The 6,930-nt window shown below is 44.9% G+C and overlaps 1 protein-coding gene across 4 annotated transcripts in view; it reads left to right on the top strand.

Moving 5' to 3' along the window:
• Positions 1-6,930, top strand: part of LOC116075758 (cytochrome P450 4F6) — a 41,723-nt gene that overhangs the window by 1,452 nt on the left and 33,341 nt on the right. For 3 of the 4 annotated variants that reach the window (XM_031349103.1, XM_031349099.1, XM_031349101.1), the window contains exon 2: positions 3,136-3,262. The gene's annotated coding sequence lies outside the window, so the exon portion shown is untranslated. Of the gene's footprint in view, positions 1-3,104; positions 3,263-6,930 lie in introns of those variants that run through there. The other variant, XM_031349100.1, reaches the window with a different exon arrangement.

Here is a 6,930-nt window from a genome sequence, read left to right as displayed (position 1 = left end):
ACAACATTCTTTGTGAGTGAATAACACGTCACTGTACATAATTACCACATATATTCTATTCATTTGTCCTCCACTGCTAGGCTCCTTGGCTGACTCCATCACTTGGAAGCTCAATGCTGCAGTAAATGTGTGTGCAGGAATTTTAGTTATGTGGTGGCATATATTCTCTTCATGTGTATCTACAAGGGGATAGCTGGATAAAATGACTTAATTTTTAGTTTGGGGTTGGATGTTAAACACCAAAGCTTGTGTGTTGAAGATATGGTCCACGAATGCTGTTTGGAGGTGATAGAAACTTAGCAATTAGTGAGCTGCTAGGTGGAAGCAAAGTCCTGAAAGATGTGCCCTTGAAGCAAGTATAGGAACTCTAGCCCTTTCCTAATCAACCAGGCATAAACATTTGTCTGTTTACTTCCCAGCCACCATGAGATGAGCGACTTGACTCCTTGAGCTTCCCACCATGATCCTCTGTTTTACCACAGGCCTAACCAAAGGGATCAGAAGACTATGACCTATCACTGAGGGCCACAAAGCACTTGATGTTACCACATATAGATAGATGCACCTGATTAAATCACTAGGTGCCTTAGTTCATCTAAATTGACAAAATGATCCACCACTATCACATCTCCTCAATGGGGATGTCTCTGTCTTACACTGGCATTACAAACGAAGAAGGAGGAGAGGCAAAAGCAGAAGGAGGAAGAGGAGCAGGAGGAGGAGGAGGAGCAGGAGGAAGAGGAGGAGGAAGAGGAGGAGGAAGAGGAGGAGCAGGAGGAGGAGGAGCAGGAGGAGGAGGAGGCTATCACTCCAGTCTGGCATTTATGTAGGTGTTAGCGATCTGAACTTTATTTCTAAATTTGTACAGCAAGGTCTTTAGCCACTGAGCCAATCTCCAGGCCCTTGTAGAAAGAGATGTGGCTGCAGACAGATGTAGTCTTTAGACTTGGGACTGGTGGATGCCTTTGGACTTAAGAGTTTTCTTACAAAGCTTCAGTTTCCTCATCTAAAAAATGGGAATAATTCTCTGCACTTACAAGATGGTTAAAATGATGTGATGGAATCATGATCCTAGCATAGCTCAGTGTGGTAGTTTGAATAGATATGGCCCCCATAGACTCATGTGTTTGTTTGGATGCTTGACTCCTGGGGAATGGCACTTTTAGGAGGTGTGGCCCTATTGGAGTAGGTGTGGCTTTGTTGGAAGAAGTGTGTCACTGTGTAGGTGGGCCTTGAAGACTCCTAATGCTCAAGCTCTGCCCAGGGCCAAAGAGAGCATCCTCCTAGCTGCCTGCAGAGGACAGTGTCTTCCTGGCTGCCTTCAGATCAGGATAGACAACTCTCACTCCTCCAGCACCAGGTCTGCCTGCAGGCTGCCATGCTTTCTACCATGATGATAATGGACTGAACCTCTGAACCTGTAAGCCAGCTCCAGTGTCCTGACAAGCAGTCCTGAAAAGCTATTTGTGTTAGCAATTTTTTATTGCTGTAATAAAAAAAATCATAACTTAGGCTGCAAATGAAAGGAAGGGTTTATTTGATTTACAGTTACATAAGCCTGTGGGTCCATTGTAATAGGAAAACATGACAGCAGGCACTAGACACAGAGGCTGGAGCAGAAACTGAGGGATAACATCTTGAGCCTTATGTAGGAGGACAAGAGAGCAAATACAAAAGGGCCTTTAAACTCTGAAAGCCCACTCCCTGTGACATACCTTCTCCAACACGGGCAAACCTCCTAGGCCTCCCCAAACATCACCACCCACTGGGACCACTCATTCAGATACCTGGAATACACTGAGCATCTCATTCAAATCACATTAATGCTGACCATTGGATAATATTTCATTCTAATTATCACACATTTAAACTTACTGACTGTAAGTTGGGCACTGTGATAAGACACACTTGTAATCTCAGAACTTGAGTGACTGAGCCAGATTTGTGAGTTTCAGGCCAGTCCGGGCTATATGTCAATATCTTGTTGCAAATCAAGGTCTGGGGTGTTGCTCAGTGCTAGAGAGCTTGCTTAGCATGCACACGTTCTTGAGCTCTGCCTCCAACGGTAGAAAAAAGAAAAGATGAGGAAAAACAAAACAACTAGAGAGAAAAACTTTGCATCTTTGCTGGGCCAGCCGGACCCTTCATTTGTCCCCTCTCTTTCTTGACAGGAGTCTGGGTTTTCTAGTAAGAATTCTAGGGCTCTGAGAGTGGCAGAGCATTTAGTGTCTCTCCAAGCTTGGCTTCAGAATTAGCATACCATAATTTTTACAACACTCATCAGGCCAGAGCAGGAAAGTTCCCACAGTACAGTTCAAGTTCACAACATGGAGAGACAGCTCCATCTGCAAAGGCTAACAATGAAGGAATTACAAAAAACAAAAAAACAAACAAACAAAAAACAAAACAAAAAAAAACCAAAAAACAAAAAAAAACTGAGGTGATTTATATAGTCACCGCTACATTAATGGAATGAGGATGGTAGTTAACAATTACTCAGCATCTACTGTATACCATAAACAATATGCCAGTTGTAAGATATAATTTCCAGCCTATTCTAAGGTAGGTCTACCTTATAACTATTACATTGTGAGTAGTGAAACAGGGTCAGAGAGGTCTCAGTGAACTTTTCCAAATTCACCAACAGTAAGAGAATATGAGTAGTAGAGTAGGTATTCAAGAATTGTTTGACTGGATGGTGGTGGCATACGCCTTTAATCCCAGCACTTGGGAAGCAGAGGCAGGCGGATTTCTGAGTTCAAGGCCAGCCTGGTCTACAGAATGAGTTCCAGGACAGCCAGAGCTATACAGAGAAACCCTGTCTAGAAAAACAAACAAACAAACAAAAGAATTGTCTGATAGACAACAAATCAGGTCAACGTAATGCTAAACTCTGGATGAGTGGGACCTAGGACCTGGTTGCTGTTGACAGGATGTGGACTTGAACTCAAGGGCTCCTGACTCATCTACTTACATCTTTATCTCCTATAAGCAAACCTTTTATTCCCTGCTGTGGAGTTGGGTGCCTGTGGCAGAAGACCAGGAGTCTGGTTCTGGGTCAGGGATCTGTTCTAATATCTACGGCTAGTCAGAGACTCAGAGCCAAGGTACAACCTTGTTTTCTTCTCTGGCTAGAACAAGTGGCAGTGCCTGACCTGGGAGGGCAGCACTCCTGTCTGGACCTGTTTGAACATATGATGAGCCTCATGACTGTGGACAGTCTGCAGAAATGTGTCTTCAGCTTCCATAACAACTGTCAGAAGTGAGTTACTGCCTTTGCCTGAGAACCTGAGCCATGGACCAAGAGAGAAGGTTGGGAGGCAGATGCAGGTGGATCTCTGTGAGTTTGAGGCTACCTTGGTCTACAAATCTGAATTCCAAGACAGCCAGAGCTGGTACATAGAGAAACCCTGTATATAAGTACACGGTTTCTGTCTTCAGACACACCAGAAGAGGGCATCAGATCCCATTACAGATGATTGTGAGCTACCATGTGGTTGCAGGAAATTGAGCTCAGGACTTCTGGAATAGCAGTCAGTGTTCTTAACCACTAAGCAATCTCTCTAGCCCTCAAGGCAACTCTTATAAAGGACAACATTTAGTTAGGGCTGGCTTGCATTTTCAGAGGTTCAATCCATTATCATCAAGGCTGGAGCATGGTAGTGTCAAGGTACACATGAGCAGGAGAAGCTAAGTGTTCTACATCTTCATCTGAAGGCCACAAGAAGACTGACTTCTAGGCAGCTAGGAGGAGGGTCTCAAAGCCCATGCCCACAGTGACACACTTCTTCCAAAAAGGCCACACCTCCTAATAGTGCCACTCCCTGGGCCAAGCATATTTAAACCACCACACATAGTGAAATCCTGTCTCAAAAAGTTAAAAGATAAATAAAACCCAGAGATCTACATTTTTCTAACTTCAAACAAAAATGTGCTTTATATTCTCTTTATCCCTCATGTTCTGCTCTTTATAAGCCTTTTCAGTAGTGCGATAGTTTAAACCCAGGCCTGTGCCCTTATACTCTCTAGGCAAGTCCTCAATCACTCTGTCACATTCCCCCACTCTGTAATTTTTTTCCAGTGGGTTGGATGGTGTTTGTATAGATGTGTATATATGTGTATGCATGTGGGGGAAGGCAGAGGGCAACCTAGTACACAGACGCTCAGGAGTGCTCTCTGCCTCCTGTGGTACAAGGTCTCTTACTGGCTTAGAGCTGGACAGTTAAACATGGCTGGCCAGAGACCTCCAAAGATCTGCCTGTCCCCACCTCCCCAGTGCTGATATTGCAGACATCCACCATCTGGCCCAGTTCTGGGGATTGTGCTTGCAAGGCAAACAGGCACTTTATTCACATTATTCTCCCCAGCCCCTTGAGTGAGATTTTAAATGAGCTTGATTTACTTGTGGATATGTTGAAGTGGCATCTACCTTTGACTTTGCTGTTTTCAGTCCGCAGTCGTCCATATCAGAATATGAGGGGAGCATTACATGTCACCAAAGGTCTTGAACCGTGAACAAAATCAAGGGGCAGATGAACTTTGGGTCTTAGTCCCTTGGAATGCTGTAAGTGCAGCTCTTATATGGGGGTGCACAGTTGGTACGTTGATAGACTTTCAGTGAATCAGTTTGATGATAACGCACTTTTACCAGCTGAGACATCTAGCTGGCCCTTAACTTTGAATGTCTTATCCTCCTTTCTCTATCTCCTAAATGCTGGGATTGCAGTCATGCACCACTGTCTTAGGGTTTCTATTGCTGCTACAAAGCACAATAACCAATGGTGGCACAGCATGGGGGGAGGAAGGCTTTGAGTCAGTTTATAGCTCTCAGCTCATACTCCATCACTGAGAGACAGGATCTCTCAGAGAGACATCTCTGAGAGACATCACTGTCAGGACAGGAGCTCAAGGCAGGAACTGAAGAGAGGCCGCAGAGGAGTGCTGCTTCCAGCTTGCTCCTCATTGCTTCCCCAGTCTGCCTCTGTGTGCACTTCACGACTCACCTGCCTCAGGATACCGCCCACATTGGGCTGGGCCATTCCACATCAGTCATTAATCAAGAAAATGGCCTACGGACTTCCCTACAGGCAATCTGATGGAGGCGTTTTTTCTCAGCTGAGATGTCTCTTCCCAGATAGGTCTAGCTTGTGTCAAGTAGACAGAAAAAAAAAATAAACAAAAATAAGAGAAACAATGACCAGATTAACCATCATGCCTGGCTTGAAACATGTGCTGCTAGAAACTCGACTCAAGACTCAAGTACTTGTCTAGGACTCTACCAACTGAATTTTATCCCAAGTCCTGATTTTTAGTGTTTTAAATGTGCCCTGTTCTACTTAGGTTTGGCTGCTGTGATAAAACATTGCCCAGAAACAACGTAAGGGGAAGGAAAGGGCTTATTTGAGTTATACATCCCAAACACAGATGATCATTTAAGAAACCTTAGGACAGAAACTCAGGCAGAAACAGCCAGGAACCATGGGGGAAAGCTGCTTGCTGTATTGCTCTCTAGGTTCACAGTGAGCTATCTCTCTTAAACATCAGGGGACCACCATCCTACAGTAGCCTAGATCCTCCCACATCCATCAACAAGAAAGTGCCACACAGACATTGGCCTATGAGCGGAGGCACCTCCTCAGCTCAGGTTTTCTCCTACGGGGTGACTCTAGTTCGTGTCAAGTTGACAAACACTAGCCTGCACATTCCCCCAAGGCTCTTGTGTTGTGGGTAGGTTTTGTCGTGAGCTGGTAGTGCCATGTGGATGGAGGTGGGAGCTGTAAGAGGTGAGGCCCCATGGGTGGAAGTTAGACTTTAGTGGGATTCTGAGGGGGGTGCTGAGTCCTCAGGCTTGTTCTCTTTTCTCTCAGCCACCATAAGAAGTTTACTGTGTCATGGGTTCCTTCCAATTATGCTCTGCTTCACCATAGACCCTGTCTCAGTTGGGTTTTTACTGCTGTGAACAGACACCATGACCAAGGAAACTATCATAAGGACAATTTTTTTTATTTATTTTTTTTTTTTTTTGGTTTTTCGAGACAGGGTTTCTCTGTGTAGCCCTGGCTGTCCTGGAACTCACTCTGTAGACCAGGCTGGCCTCGAACTCAGAAATCCGCCTGCCTCTGCCTCCCAAGTGCTGGGCTTAAAGGCATGCGCCACCACCGCCCAGCCATAAGGACAATTTTTAATTGGGGCTGACTTATAGGTTCGGAGGTTCAGTCCATTATCATCAAGGTAGCAGGAATGGTGTGAGAAGAGCTAAGAATTCTACGTCTTCACCTGAAGGCTGCTAGCAGAATACTGACTCCCAGGCACCTAGGATGAGGGTCTTAAAGCCCACACCCACAGTGACAAACCTACTTCAGCAAGGCCACACCCACTCCAACAGGGTCACACCTGATAGTGCCACTCCCTCAGCTGAGCATATACAAACTATCACAAGACCCAAACCAATAAAGAAAGATCATTATGTCCTAAAACTTCTGAAACCATGAGCCAAAATAAACATTCCTATAAATTGTTCATTTCATATACTTTACTTATAGTAACAGAAGGCTGACTATATTAATTACTTTTTGGTCATGGAGACCAAAACAAAAAACAATTGGGTGGGGGAGAATGGCTTGGGGGTTGGGCTGCAGAGAGCCAATTCAGTCCTGGTTGTATGTGGTTATTAATATAGCACTGCCTTTTCAAAGACCCCAAGGCCACAGACCCATGGAAATGGTGAGGCTCAGAGGGATGGCAAATATCTGTTCTAAATGTATTGACCAACAAACTAGCTAAAACCAGTGTATTCAGAAACTGTCAACCACAGCTTCTTCCTCCCTGGTACGGATTCCACCCAAACTGCTCCAATATAGACTTCCAAACGTAAACCAGCTCACCCCTCTTCCTGGGCTGTGCATAATAAATACTGTGGATCCACACGGT

Source organism: Mastomys coucha, unplaced genomic scaffold, assembly GCF_008632895.1.
Source record: "Mastomys coucha isolate ucsf_1 unplaced genomic scaffold, UCSF_Mcou_1 pScaffold4, whole genome shotgun sequence".
NCBI lineage: Eukaryota > Metazoa > Chordata > Mammalia > Rodentia > Muridae > Mastomys > Mastomys coucha.
The sequence above is the reverse complement of the archived record's forward strand: the minus strand, read 5'-3'. Positions and strand labels throughout refer to the sequence as shown.